Source organism: Cetorhinus maximus, chromosome 17 (genome assembly GCF_964194155.1).
Source record: "Cetorhinus maximus chromosome 17, sCetMax3.hap1.1, whole genome shotgun sequence".
In the NCBI taxonomy this organism is placed as follows: domain Eukaryota; kingdom Metazoa; phylum Chordata; class Chondrichthyes; order Lamniformes; family Cetorhinidae; genus Cetorhinus; species Cetorhinus maximus.
In genome coordinates this window covers 11,698,895-11,713,404 of record NC_135895.1, presented here as the reverse complement: position 1 = coordinate 11,713,404, position 14,510 = coordinate 11,698,895, and positions in this window count along the sequence as shown.

Sequence of the window (14,510 nt, the reverse complement as noted above, 5' to 3'; positions counted from 1 at the left end):
GCAGTGTGTTAATATTTACAGGGAGAGTGCAGTGTGTTAATATTTACAGGGAAAGTGCAGTGTGTTAATATTTACAGGGAGGGTGGAGTGTGTTAATATTTACAGGGAAAGTGCAGTGTGTTAATATTTACAGGGAGATTGCAGTGTGTTAATATTTACAGGGAGGGTGGAGTGTGTTAATATTTACAGGGAGAGTGCAGTGTGTTAATATTTATAGGGAGGGTGGAGTGTGTTAATATTTACAGGGAGAGTGCAGTGTGTTAATATTTACAGGGAGGGTGGAGTGTGTTAATATTTACAGAGAGTGTGGGGTGTTTAATATTTACAGTGCCTATGCAGTGTGTTAATATTATCAGGGAGTGTGGAGTGTATTGATATTTACAGGGAGTGTGGAGTGTGTTAATATTTACAGGGAGGGTGGAGTGTGTTAATATTTACAGGGAGTGTGGAGTGTGTTAATATTTACAGGGGCTATGATCTGTCTTAATATTTACAGGGATGGTGGACTTTGTTAATATTTACAGGGAGTGTGGAGTGTGTTAATATTTACAGGGAGTGTGGTTTGTGTTAATATTTACAGGGAGTGTGGAGTGTGTTAATATTTCCAGGGAATGTGGTGTGTGTTAATATTTACAGGGAGGGTGGAGTGTGTTAATATTTACAGAGAGGGTGCAGTGTGTTAATATTTACAGGGAGGGTGGAGTGTGTTAATATTTACAGAGAGGGTGGAGTTTTTTAATATTTACAGGGATGGTGCAGTGTGTTAATATTTACAGGGAGGGTGCAGTGTGTTAATATTAACAAGTAGTGTGGAGTGTGTTAATATTTACAGGGAGGGTGGTGTGTGTTAATATTTACAGGGAGGGCGGAGTGTGTTAATATTTACAGGGAAGGTGGAGTGTGTTAATATTTACAGGGAGGGTGCAGTGTGTTAATATTTACCGGTAGTGTGGAGTGTGTTAATATTTACAGGGAGGGTGCTGTGTGTTAATATTTACAGGGAGGGCGGAGTGTGCTAATATTTACAGGAAGGCGGAGTGTGTTAATATTGACAGGGAGGGTGGAGTGTGTTAATATTTACAGGGAGTGTGGAGTGTGTTAATATTTACAGGGTGGGTGCAGTGTGTTAATATTTACAGGGGCTATGGTGTGTCTTAATATTTACAGGGAGCGTGCAGTGTGTTAATATTTACAGGGAGGGTGGAGTGTGTTAATATTTACAGGGAGGGTGGAGTGTGTTAATAATTACAGGGAGGGTGGAGGGTGTTAATGTTTACAGGGAGGGTGGAGTGTGTTAATATTTACAGAGAGTGTGGAGTTTGTTAAGATTTACAGGGAGTGTGGAGTGTGTATTATTTACAGGGAGGGTGGAGTGTGTTAATATTTACAGAGAGTGTGGAGTGTGTTAATATTTAATGGGAGGGTGGAGTGTGTTAATATTTACAGGGAAGGTGGAGTTTGTTAATATTTTCAGGGAGTGTGGAGCGTGTTAATATTTACAGGGAGGGTGGAGTGTGTTAATATTTACAGGGATGGTGGAGTTTGTTAATATTTACAGGGAGTGTGGAGTGTGTTAATATTTACAGGGAGTGTGGTTTGTGTTAATATTTACAGGGCGGGTGGAGTGTGTTAATATTTACAGGGAGGGTGGAGTGTGTTAATATTTACTGGGAGTGTGGAGTGTCTTAATATTTCCAGGGACTGTGGAGTGTGTTAATATTAACAGGGAGTGTGGAGCGTGATAATAATTACAGGGAGAGTGCAGTGTGTTAATATTTACAGGGAGAGTGCAGTTTTTTAATATTTACAGGGAGAGTGCAGTGTGTTAATATTTACAGGGAGTGTGGAGCGTGTTAAAATTTACAGGGAGAGTGCAGTGTGTTAATATTTACAGGGAGAGTGCAGTGTGTTAATATTTACAGGGAGAGTGCAGTGTGTTAATATTTACAGGGAGAGTGGAGTCTGCTAATATTTACAGGGAGAGTGCAGTGTGTTAATATTTACAGGGAGGGTGGTGTGTGTTAATATTTACAGGGAGATTGCAGTGTGTTAATATTTACAGGGTGGGTGGAGTGTGTTAATATTTACAGGGAGAGTGCAGTGTGTTATATTTACAGGGATGGTGGAATGTGTTAATATTTACTGGTATTGTGGGGTCTTTAATATTTACAGGGAGAGTGCAGTGTGTTAATATTTACAGGGAGGGTGGAGTGTGTTAATATTTACAGGGAGTCTGGAGTGTGTTATTATTTACAGGGGCTATGATCTGTCTTAATATTTACAAGGTTGGTGGAGTTTGTTATTATTTACAGGGAGTGTGGAGTGTGTTAATATTTACAGGGAGAGTGGTTTGTGTTATTATTTACAGGGAGTATGGGGTGTGTTAATAGTTCCAGGGACTGTGGAGTGTGTTAATATTTACAGGGAGGGTGGAGTGTGTTAATATTTACAGAGAGGGTGCAGTGTGTTAATATTTACAGGGAGGGTGGAGTGTGTTAATACTTACAGGGAGGGTGCAGTGTGTTAATATTTACAGAGAGGGTGGAGTTTCTTAATATTTACAGGGAGAGTGCAGTGTGTTAATATTTACAGGGAGGGTGCAGTGTGCTAATATTTACAGGTAGTGTGGAGTGTGTTAATATTTACAGGGAGGGTGGTGTGTGTTAATATTTACAGGGAGGGCTGAGTGTGTTAATATTTACAGGGAAGGTGGAGTGTGTTAATATTTACAGGGAGGGTGGAGTGTGTTAATATTTACAGGTAGTTTGGAATGTGTTAATATTTACAGGGAGGGTGGTGTGTGTTAATATTTACAGGGAGTGCGGAGTTTGTTAATATTTACAGGGAGGGTGGAGTGTGTTAATATTTACAGGGAGTGTGGAGTGTGTTAATATTTACGGGGAGGGTGCAGTGTGTTAATATTTACAGGGGCTATTGTGTGTCTTAATATTTAGAGGGAGGGTGCAGTGTGTTAATATTTACAGGGGCTATGGTGTATCTTAATATTTACAGGGAGGGTGCAGTGTGTTTATATTTACAGAGAGGGTGCAGTGTGTTAATATTTACAGGGAGGGTGGAGTATGTTGAAATTTACAGGGAGGGTGGAGTGGGTTAATATTCACAGGGTGGGTGGAGTGTGTTAATATTTACAGAGAGGGTGCAGTGTGTTAATATTTACAGAGAGGGTGGCGTGTGGTAATTTTTACAGGGAGGGTGCAGTGTGTTAATATTTACAGAGAGGGTGGAATGTGTTAATATTTTCAGGGGCTATGGTGTGTCTTAATATTTACAGGGATGGTGGAGTGTTATTATTTACAGGGAGGGTGGAATGTGTTAATATTTACACTGAGGTTGGAGTGTGTTAATATTTGCAGGGTCTATGGTGTGTCTTAATATTTACAGGGAGGGTGGAGTGTGTTAATATTTACAGGGAGGGTGGAGTGTGTTAATATTTACAGGGAGGGTGCAGTTTGTTAATATTTACAGGGAGGGTGCAGTGTGTTAATATTTACAAGGAGTGTGGAGTTTGTTAATATTTACAGGGAGGGTGGAGTGTGTTAATATTTACAGGGAGGGTGGAGTGTGTAAATATTTACAGGGAGGGTGGAGTGTGTTAATATTTACAGGGAGGGTGGAATGTGTTAAAAGTTACAGGGAGGGTGGTGTGTGTTAATAATTACGGGGAGTGTGGAGTGTGTTAATATTTACTGGGAGGCTGGAGTGTGTTAATATTTACAGGGAGGGTTCAGTGTGTTAATATTTACAGGGAGGGTGGAGTGTGTTAATATTTACAGGTAGTATGGAGTGTGTTAATTTTTACAGCTAGTGTGGAGTGTGTTAATATTTACAGCGAGGTTGGAGTGTGTTAATATTTACACGGAGTGTGGAGTGTGTTAATATTTAAAGGGAGGGTGCAGTTTCTTAATATTTACAGGGAGGGTGGAGTGTGTTATTATTTACAGGGAGTGTGGAGTGTGTTAATATTTAGAAGGAGTGTGGGGTGTTTAATATTTACAGGGAGGTTGCAGTGTGTTAATATTTACAGGGAGGCTGGAGTGTGTTAATATTCACAGGGAGGTTGCCGTGTGTTAATATTTACAGGGAGGGTGGAGTTTGTTTATATTTACAGGGAGTGTGGAGTGTGTTAATATTTACAGGGGCTATGGAGTGTATTAATATTATCAGGGAGTGTGGAGTGTGTTAATATTTACAGGGAGGGTGGAGTGTGTTAATATTTACAGGAAGGGTGGAGTGCGTTAATATTTACAGGGGCTATGCAGTGTGTTAATATTATCAGGGAGTGTGGAGTGTATTAATATTTACAGGGAGGGTGGAGTGTGTTAATATTTACAGGGAGGGTGGAGGGTGTTAATATTTACAGGGAGTGTGGAGTGTGTTAATATTTACAGGGGCTATGATCTGTCTTAATATTTACAGGGATGGTGGAGTTTCTTAATATTTACAGGGAGTGTGGAGTGTGTTAATATTTACAGGGAGTGTAGTTTGTGTTAATATTTACAGGGAGTGTGGGGTGTGTTAATATTTCCAGGGACTGTGGAGTGTGTTAATATTTACAGGGAGGGTGGAGTGTGTTAATATTTACAGAGAGGGTGCAGTGCGTTAATATTTACAGGGAGGGTGGAGTGTGTTAATACTTACAGGGAGGGTGGAGTGTGTTAATATTTACAGAGAGGGTGGAGTTTCTTAATATTTACAGGGAGAGTGCAGTGTGTTAATATTTACAGGGAGTGTGCAGTGTGTTAATATTTACAGGTAGTGTGGAGTGTGTTAATATTTACAAGGAGGGTGGTGTGTGTTAATATTTACAGGGAGGGCGGAGTGTGTTAATATTTACAGGGAAGGTGGAGTGTGTTAATATTTACAGGGTGGGTGGAGTGTGTTAATATTTACAGGTAGTGTGGAGTGTGTTAATATTTACAGGGAGGGTGGTTTGTGTTAATAATTGCAGGGATTGCGGAGTGTGTTAATATTTACAGGGAGGGTGGAGTGTGTTAATATTTACAGGGAGGGTGGAGTGTGTTAATATTTACAGGGAGGGTGGAGTGTGTTAATATTTACAGGGAAGGTGGATTGTGTTAATATTTACAGGGAGGGGGGAGTGTGTTAATATTTACAGAGAGTGTGGAGTGTGTTAATATTTAAAGCGAGGGTGGAGTGTTTTAATATTTACATGGAAGGTGCAGTGTATTAATATTTACAGGGAGGGTGGAGTGTGTTAATATTTACAGGGAGGGTGGTGTGTGTGAATAATTACAGGGTGGGTGGAGTGTGTTAATATTTACAGGTAGGGTGGAGTGTGTTAATAATTACAGGGAGTGTGGAGTGTGTTAATATTTACAGGGAGGGTGCAGTGTGTTAATATTTTCAAGGAGGGTGGAGTGTGTTTATATTTACAGGGTGGGTGCAGTGCGTTAATATTTACTGGGGCTATGGAGTGTGTTAATATTTTCAGGGAGTGTGGAGTGTGTAATATTTACAGGGAGGGTGGAGTGTGTTAATATTTACAGGGAGGGTGGAGTTTGTTAATATTTACAGGTAGTGTGGAGTGTATTAATATTTACAGGGAGTGTGGTTTGTGTTATTATTTACAGGGAGGGTGGAGTGTGTTAATATTTACAGGGAGTATGGAGTGTGTTAATATTTACTGGCAGTGTGGAGTGCCTTAATATTTCCAGGGACTGTGGAGTGCGTTAATATTTGCAGGGAATGTGGAGAGTGTTAATATTTACAGGGAGAGTGCAGTGTGTTAATATTTACAGGGAGAGTGCAGTGTGTTAATATTTACAGGGAGAGTGCAGTGTGTTAATATTTACAGGGAGTGTGGAGCGTGTTAATATTTACAGGGAGAGTGCAGTGTGTTAATATTTACAGGGAGAGTGCAGTGTGTTAATATTTACAGGGAGAGTGCAGTGTGTTAATATTTACAGGGAGAGTGCAGTGTGTTAATGTTTACAGGGAGAGTGCAGTGTGTTAATATTTACAGGGAGGGTGGTGTGTGTTAATATTTACAGGGAGAGTGCAGTGTGTTAATATTTACAGGGAGAGTGCAGTGTGTTAATATTTACAGGGAGGGTGGAGTGTGTTAATATTTACAGAGTGTGCAGTGTGTTAATATTTACAGGGAGGGTGGAGTTTCATAATATTTACAGGGAGGGTGGAGTGTGTTAATATTTACAGGGAGGGTGCAGTATGTTAATATTTACAGGGGGGGCGGAGTGTGTTAATATTTAGAGGGAGGGTGGAGTGTGTTAATATTTACAGGGAGGGTGCAGTGTGTTAATATTTACAGGGTGGGTGGAGTGTGTTAATATTTACAGGGAGGGTGTAGTGTGTTAATATTTACAGGGAGGGTGGAGTGTGTTAATATTTACTGGGAGGGTGGAGTGTGTTAATATTTACAGGGAATTGGAGTGTGTTAATATTTACAGGGAGGGCGGAGTGTGTTATATTTCCAGAGAGTGTGGAGTGTGTTAATATTTAAAGGGAGGGTGGAGTGTGTTAATATTTACAGGGAAGGTGCAGTGTGTTAATATTTTGAGGGAGGGTGGAGTGTGTTAATATTTACAGGGAGGGTGGAGTGTGTTAATAATTACAGGGAGTTTGGAGTGTTTTAATATTTACCGGGAGGGTGGAGTGTGTTAATATTTACAGGGAGGGTGGAGTTTGTTAATATTTACTGGGAGTGTGGAGTGTGTTAATATTTACAGGGAGGGTGCAGTGTGTTAATATTTACAGGGAGGGTGGAGTGTGTTAATATTTACAGGGAGGGTGGAGTGTGTTAATATTTACAGGGAGAGTGCAGTGTGTTAGTATTTACAGGGAGGGTGGAGTGTGTTAATATTTACGGGGAGAGTGCAGTGTGTTAATATTTACAGGGAGGGTGGAGTGTGTTAATATTTACAGAGAGTGTGGGGTGTTTAATATTTACAGGGAGAGTGCAGTGTGTTAATATTTACAGGGAGGGCGGAGTGTGTTAATATTTAAAGGGAATGTGGAGCGTGTTAATATTTACAGGGAGGGTGGAGTGTGTTAATATTTACTGGGAGGGTGCAGTGTGTTAATATTTACAGGGAGGGTGGAGTGTGTTAATATTTACAGGGAGTGTGCAGTGTGTTAATATTTACAGAGAGGGTGCAGTGTGTCAATATTTACAGTGAGTGTGGAGCCTGTTAATATTTACAGGGAGTGCGGAGTGTGTTAATATTTACAGGGAGTGTGAAGTGTGTTAATATTTACAGGGAGGGTGGAGTTTGTTAATATTTACAGAGAGGGTGGAGTGTGTTAATATTTACAGGAAGGGTGGAGTGCGTTAATATTTACAGGGGCTATGGAGTTTGTTAATATTATCAGGGAGTGTGGAGTGTATTAATATTTACAGGGAGTGTGGAGTGTATTAATATTTACAGGGAGGGTGGAGTGTGTTAATATTTACAGGGAGGGTGCAGTGTGTTAATATTTACAGGGGGGGCGGAGTCTGTTAATATTTAAAGGGAGGGTGGAGTGTGTTAATATTTACAGGGAGGGTGGAGTGTGTTAATATTTACAGGGAGGGTCCAGTGTGTTAATATTTACAGGGAGGGTGGAGTGTGTTAATATTTACAGGGAGGGTGGAGTGTGTTAATATTTACAGGGAGTGTGGAGTGTGTTAATATTTACAGGGAGGGTGGAGTGTGTTAATATTTGCAAGGAAGGTGGCGTGTGTTAATATTTACAGGGAGGGCGGAGTGTGTTAATATTTACAGAGAGTGTGGAGTGTGTTAATAATTAAAGGGAGGGTGGAGTGTGTTAATATTTACAGGGAAGGTGCAGTGTGTTAATATTTACAGGGAGGGTGGAGTGTGTTAATATTTACAGGGAGGGTGGAGTGTGTTAATTATTACAGGGAGGGTGGAGTCTTTTAATATTTGCACGGAGGGTGGAGTGTGTTAATATTTACAGGGAGTGTGGAGTGTGTTAATATTTACAGGCAGGGTGCAGTCTGTTAATATGTACAGGGAGGGTGGAGTGTGTTAATATTTACAGGGAGGGTGCAGTGCGTTAATATTTACAGGGGCTATGGAGTGTGTTAATATTTACAGGGAGTGTGGAGTGTGTTAATATTTACAGGGAGTGTGGGGCGTGTTAGTATTTACAGGGAGAGTGCAGTGTGTTAATATTTACAGGGAGAGTGCAGTGTGTTAATATTTACAGGGAGAGTGCAGTGTGTTAATATTTACAGGGAGTATGGAGCCTGTTAATATTTACAGGGACAGTGCAGTGTGTTAATATTTACAGGGAGAGTGCAGTGTGTTAATATTTACAGGGAGAGTGCAGTGTGTTAATATTTACAGGGAGAGTGCAGTGTGTTAATATTTACAGGGAGAGTGCAGTGTGTTAATATTTACAGGCAGGGCGGAGTTTGTTAATATTTACAGGGAAGGTGGAGCGTGTTAATATTTACAGGGAGGGTGGAGTGTGTTAATATTTACAGGGAGGGTGCAGTGTGTTAATATTTACAGGGAGGGTGAAGTGTGTTAATATTTACAGGGAGGGTGCAGTGTGTTAATATTTACAGAGTGTGTGCAGTGTGTCAATATTTACAGTGAGTGTGGAGTGTGTTAATATTTACAGGGAGTGCGGAGTGTGTTAATATTTACAGGGAGTGTGAAGTGTGTTAATATTTACAGGGAGGGTGGAGTGTGTAAATATTTACAGAGAGGGTGGAGTGTGTTAATATTTACAGGAAGGGTGGAGTGCGTTAATATTTACAGGGGCTATGGAGTGTGTTAATATTATCAGGGAGGGTGGAGTGTATTAATATTTACAGGGAGTGTGGAGTGTATTAATATTTACAGGGAGGGTGGAGTATGTTAATATTTACAGGGAGGGTGCAGTGTGTTAATAATTACAGGGGGGGCGGAGTGTGTTAATATTTACAGGGAGGGTGCAGTGTGTTAATATTTACAGGGAGGGTGGAGTGTGTTAATATTTACAGGGAGGGTGCATTGTGTTAATATTTACAGGGAGGGTGGAGTGTGTTAATATTTACAAGGAGGGTGGAGTGTGTTAATATTTACAGGGAGTGTGGAGTGTGTTAATATTTACAGAGAAGGTGGAGTGTGTTAATATTTACAGGGAGGGCGGAGTGTGTTAATATTTACAGAGAGTGTGGAGTGTGTTAATATTTAATGGGAGGGTGGAGTGTGTTAATATTTACAGGGAAGGTGCAGTGTGTTAATATTTACAGGGAGGGAGGAATGTGTTAATATTTACAGGGAGGGTGGAGTGTGTTAATAATTACAGGGAGGGTGGAGTCTGTTAATATTTGCACGGAGGGTGGAGTGTGTTAATATTTACAGGGAGTGTGGAGTGTGTTAATATTTACAGGGAGGGTGCAGTATGTAAATATGTACAGGGAGGGTGGAGTGTGTTAATATTTACAGGGAGGGTGCAGTGCGTTAATATTTACAGGGGCTATGGAGTGTGTTAATATTTACAGGGAGTGTGGAGTGTGTAATATTTACAGGAAGGGTGGAGAGTGTTAATATTTACAGGGAGGGTGGAGTTTGTTAATATTTACAGGGATGGTGGAGTTTGTTAATATTTACAGGGATGGTGGAGTTTGTTAATATTTACAGGGAGTGTGGAGAGTGTTAATATTTACAGGGAGGGTGGTTTGTGTTAATATTTACAGGGAGAGTGCAGTGTGTTAATATTTAAAGGGAGAGTGCAGTGTGTTAATATTTACAGGGAGTGTGGAGCGTGTTAATATTTACAGGGAGAGTGCAGTGTGTTAACATTTACAGGGAGAGTGCAGTGTGTTAATATTTACAGGGAGAGTGCAGTGTGTTAATATTTACAGGGAGAGTGCAGTGTGTTAATATTTACAGGGAGAGTGCAGTGTGTTAATATTTACAGGGAGGGTGGTGTGTGTTAATATTTACAGGGAGAGTGCAGTATGTTAAAATTTACAGGGAGAGTGCAGTGTGTTAATATTTACAGGGAGAGTGCAGTGTGTTAATATTTACAGGGAGGGTGGAGTGTGTTAATATTTACAGAGAGGGTGCAGTGTGTTAATATTTACAGGGAGGCTGGAGTTTCATAATATTTACAGGGAGGGTGGAGTGTGTTAATATTTACAGGGAGGGTGCAGTGTGTTAATATTTACAGGGAGGGTGGTGTGTGTTAATATTTACAGGGAGGGTGGAGTGTGTTAATATTTACAGGGAGGCTGGAGTGTGTTAATATTTACAGGGAGGGTGGAGTGTGTTAATATTTACAGGGAGGGTGCAGTGTGTTAATATTTACAGGGAGGGTGGTGTGTGTTAATATTTACAGGGAGGGTGGAGTGTGTTAATATTTACAGGGAGGCTGGAGTGTGTTAATATTTACAGGGAGGGTGGAGTGTGTTAATATTTACAGGGAAGGTGGAGTGTGTTAATATTTACAGGGAGGGCGGAGTGTGTTAATATTTACAGAGAGTGTGGAGTGTGTTAATATTTAAAGGGAGGGTGGAGTGCGTTAATATTTACAGGGAAGGTGCAGTGTGTTAATATTTACAGGGAGGGTGGAGTGTGTTAATATATACAGGGAGGGTGGAGTGTGTTAATAATTACAGGGAGGGTGGAGTGTGTTAATATTTACAGGGAGGGGGGAGTGTGCTAATATTTACAGGGAGGGTGGAGTTTGTGAATATTTACAGGGAGTGTGGAGTGTGTTAATATTTACAGGGAGGGTGCAGTGTGTTAATATTTACAGGGAGGGTGGAGTGTGTTAATATTTACAGGGAGGGTGCAGTGCGTTAATATTTACAGGGGCTATGGAGTGTGTTAATATTTACAGGGAGTGTGGAGTGTGTATTATTTACAGGGAGGGTGGAGTGTGTTAATATTTACAGAGAGTGTGGAGTGTGATAATATTTACAGGGAGAGTGCAGTGTGTTAATATTTACAGGGAGAGTGCAGTGTGTTACCATTTACAGGGAGGGTGGAGTGTGTTAATATTTACGGGGAGAGTGCAGTGTGTTAATATTTACAGGGAGGGTGGAGTGTGTTAATATTTACAGAGAGTGTGGGGTGTTTAATATTTACAGGGAGAGTGCAGTGTGTTAATATTTACAGGGAGGGCGGAGTGTGTTAATATTTAAAGGGAATGTGGAGCGTGTTAATATTTACAGGGAGGGTGGAGTGTGTTAATATTTACAGGGAGGGTGCAGTGTGTTAATATTTACAGGGAGGGTGGAGTGTGTTAATATTTACAGGGAGGGTGCAGTGTGTTAATATTTACAGAGAGGGTGCAGTGTGTCAATATTTACAGTGAGTGTGGAGCCTGTTAATATTTACAAGGAGTGCGGAGTGTGTTAATATTTACAGGGAGTGTGAAGTGTTTTAATATTTACAGGGAGGGTGGAGTTTGTTAATATTTACAGAGAGGGTGGAGTGTGTTAATATTTACAGGAAGGGTGGAGTGCGTTAATATTTACAGGGGCTATGGAGTGTGTTAATATTATCAGGGAGTGTGGAGTGTATTAATATTTACAGGGAGTGTGGAGTGTATTAATATTTACAGGGAGGGTGGAGTGTGTTAATATTTACAGGGAGGGTGCAGTGTGTTAATATTTACAGGGGGGGCGGAGTCTGTTAATATTTAAAGGGAGGGTGGAGTGTGTTAATATTTACAGGGAGGGTGGAGTGTGTTAATATTTACAGGGAGGGTCCAGTGTGTTAATATTTACAGGGAGGGTGGAGTGTGTTAATATTTACAGGGAGGGTGGAGTGTGTTAATATTTACAGGGAGTGTGGAGTGTGTTAATATTTACAGGGAGGGTGGAGTGTGTTAATATTTACAAGGAAGGTGGCGTGTGTTAATATTTACAGGGAGGGCGGAGTGTGTTATTATTTACAGAGAGTGTGGAGTGTGTTAATATTTAAAGGGAGGGTGGAGTGTGTTAATATTTACAGGGAAGGTGCAGTGTGTTAATATTTACAGGGAGGGTGGAGTGTGTTAATATTTACAGGGAGGGTGGAGTGTGTTAATAATTACAGGGAGGGTGGAGTCTTTTAATATTTGCACGGAGGGTGGAGTGTGTTAATATTTACAGGGAGTGTGGAGTGTGTTAATATTTACAGGCAGGGTGCAGTCTGTTAATATGTACAGGGAGGGTGGAGTGTGTTAATATTTACAGGGAGGGTGCAGTGCGTTAATATTTACAGGGGCTATGGAGTGTGTTAATATTTACAGGGAGTGTGGAGTGTGTTAATATTTACAGGGAGTGTGGGGCGTGTTAGTATTTACAGGGAGAGTGCAGTGTGTTAATATTTACAGGGAGAGTGCAGTGTGTTAATATTTACAGGGAGTATGGAGCGTGTTAATATTTACAGGGAGAGTGCAGTGTGTTAATATTTACAGGGAGAGTGCAGTGTGTTAATATTTACAGGGAGAGTGCAGTGTGTTAATATTTACAGGGAGAGTGCAGTGTGTTAATATTTACAGGCAGGGCGGAGTTTGTTAATATTTACAGGGAAGGTGGAGCGTGTTAATATTTACAGGGAGGGTGGAGTGTGTTAATATTTACAGGGAGGGTGCAGTGTGTTAATATTTACAGGGAGGGTGGAGTGTGTTAATATTTACAGGGAGGGTGCAGTGTGTTAATATTTACAGAGTGTGTGCAGTGTGTCAATATTTACAGTGAGTGTGGAGTGTGTTAATATTTACAGGGAGTGCGGAGTGTGTTAATATTTACAGGGAGTGTGAAGTGTGTTAATATTTACAGGGAGGGTGGAGTGTGTAAATATTTACAGAGAGGGTGGAGTGTGTTAATATTTACAGGAAGGGTGGAGTGCGTTAATATTTACAGGGGCTATGGAGTGTGTTAATATTATCAGGGAGGGTGCAGTGTATTAATATTTACAGGGAGTGTGGAGTGTATTAATATTTACAGGGAGGGTGGAGTATGTTAATATTTACAGGGAGGGTGCAGTGTGTTAATATTTACAGGGGGGGCGGAGTGTGTTAATATTTACAGGGAGGGTGCAGTGTGTTAATATTTACAGGGAGGGTGGAGTGTGTTAATATTTACAGGGAGGGTGCATTGTGTTAATATTTACAGGGAGGGTGGAGTGTGTTAATATTTACAAGGAGGGTGGAGTGTGTTAATATTTACAGGGAGTGTGGAGTGTGTTAATATTTACAGAGAAGGTGGAGTGTGTTAATATTTACAGGGAGGGCGGAGTGTGTTAATATTTACAGAGAGTGTGGAGTGTGTTAATATTTAAAGGGAGGGTGGAGTGTGTTAATATTTACAGGGAAGGTGCAGTGTGTTAATATTTACAGGGAGGGAGGAGTGTGTTAATATTTACAGGGAGGGTGGAGTGTGTTAATAATTACAGGGAGGGTGGAGTCTGTTAATATTTGCACGGAGGGTGGAGTGTGTTAATATTTACAGGGAGTGTGGAGTGTGTTAATATTTACAGGGAGGGTGCAGTATGTAAATATGTACAGGGAGGGTGGAGTGTGTTAATATTTACAGGGAGGGTGCAGTGCGTTAATATTTACAGGGGCTATGGAGTGTGTTAATATTTACAGGGAGTGTGGAGTGTGTAATATTTACAGGAAGGGTGGAGAGTGTTAATATTTACAGGGAGGGTGGAGTTTGTTAATATTTACAGGGATGGTGGAGTTTGTTAATATTTACAGGGATGGTGGAGTTTGTTAATATTTACAGGGAGTGTGGAGAGTGTTAATATTTACAGGGAGGGTGGTTTGTGTTAATATTTACAGGGAGAGTGCAGTGTGTTAATATTTAAAGGGAGAGTGCAGTGTGTTAATATTTACAGGGAGTGTGGAGCGTGTTAATATTTACAGGGAGAGTGCAGTGTGTTAACATTTACAGGGAGAGTGCAGTGTGTTAATATTTACAGGGAGAGTGCAGTGTGTTAATATTTACAGGGAGAGTGCAGTGTGTTAATATTTACAGGGAGAGTGCAGTGTGTTAATATTTACAGGGAGGGTGGTGTGTGTTAATATTTACAGGGAGAGTGCAGTATGTTAAAATTTACAGGGAGAGTGCAGTGTGTTAATATTTACAGGGAGAGTGCAGTGTGTTAATATTTACAGGGAGGGTGGAGTGTGTTAATATTTACAGAGAGGGTGCAGTGTGTTAATATTTACAGGGAGGCTGGAGTTTCATAATATTTACAGGGAGGGTGGAGTGTGTTAATATTTACAGGGAGGGTGCAGTGTGTTAATATTTACAGGGAGGGTGGTGTGTGTTAATATTTACAGGGAGGGTGGAGTGTGTTAATATTTACAGGGAGGCTGGAGTGTGTTAATATTTACAGGGAGGGTGGAGTGTGTTAATATTTACAGGGAGGGTGCAGTGTGTTAATATTTACAGGGAGGGTGGTGTGTGTTAATATTTACAGGGAGGGTGGAGTGTGTTAATATTTACAGGGAGGCTGGAGTGTGTTAATATTTACAGGGAGGGTGGAGTGTGTTAATATTTACAGGGA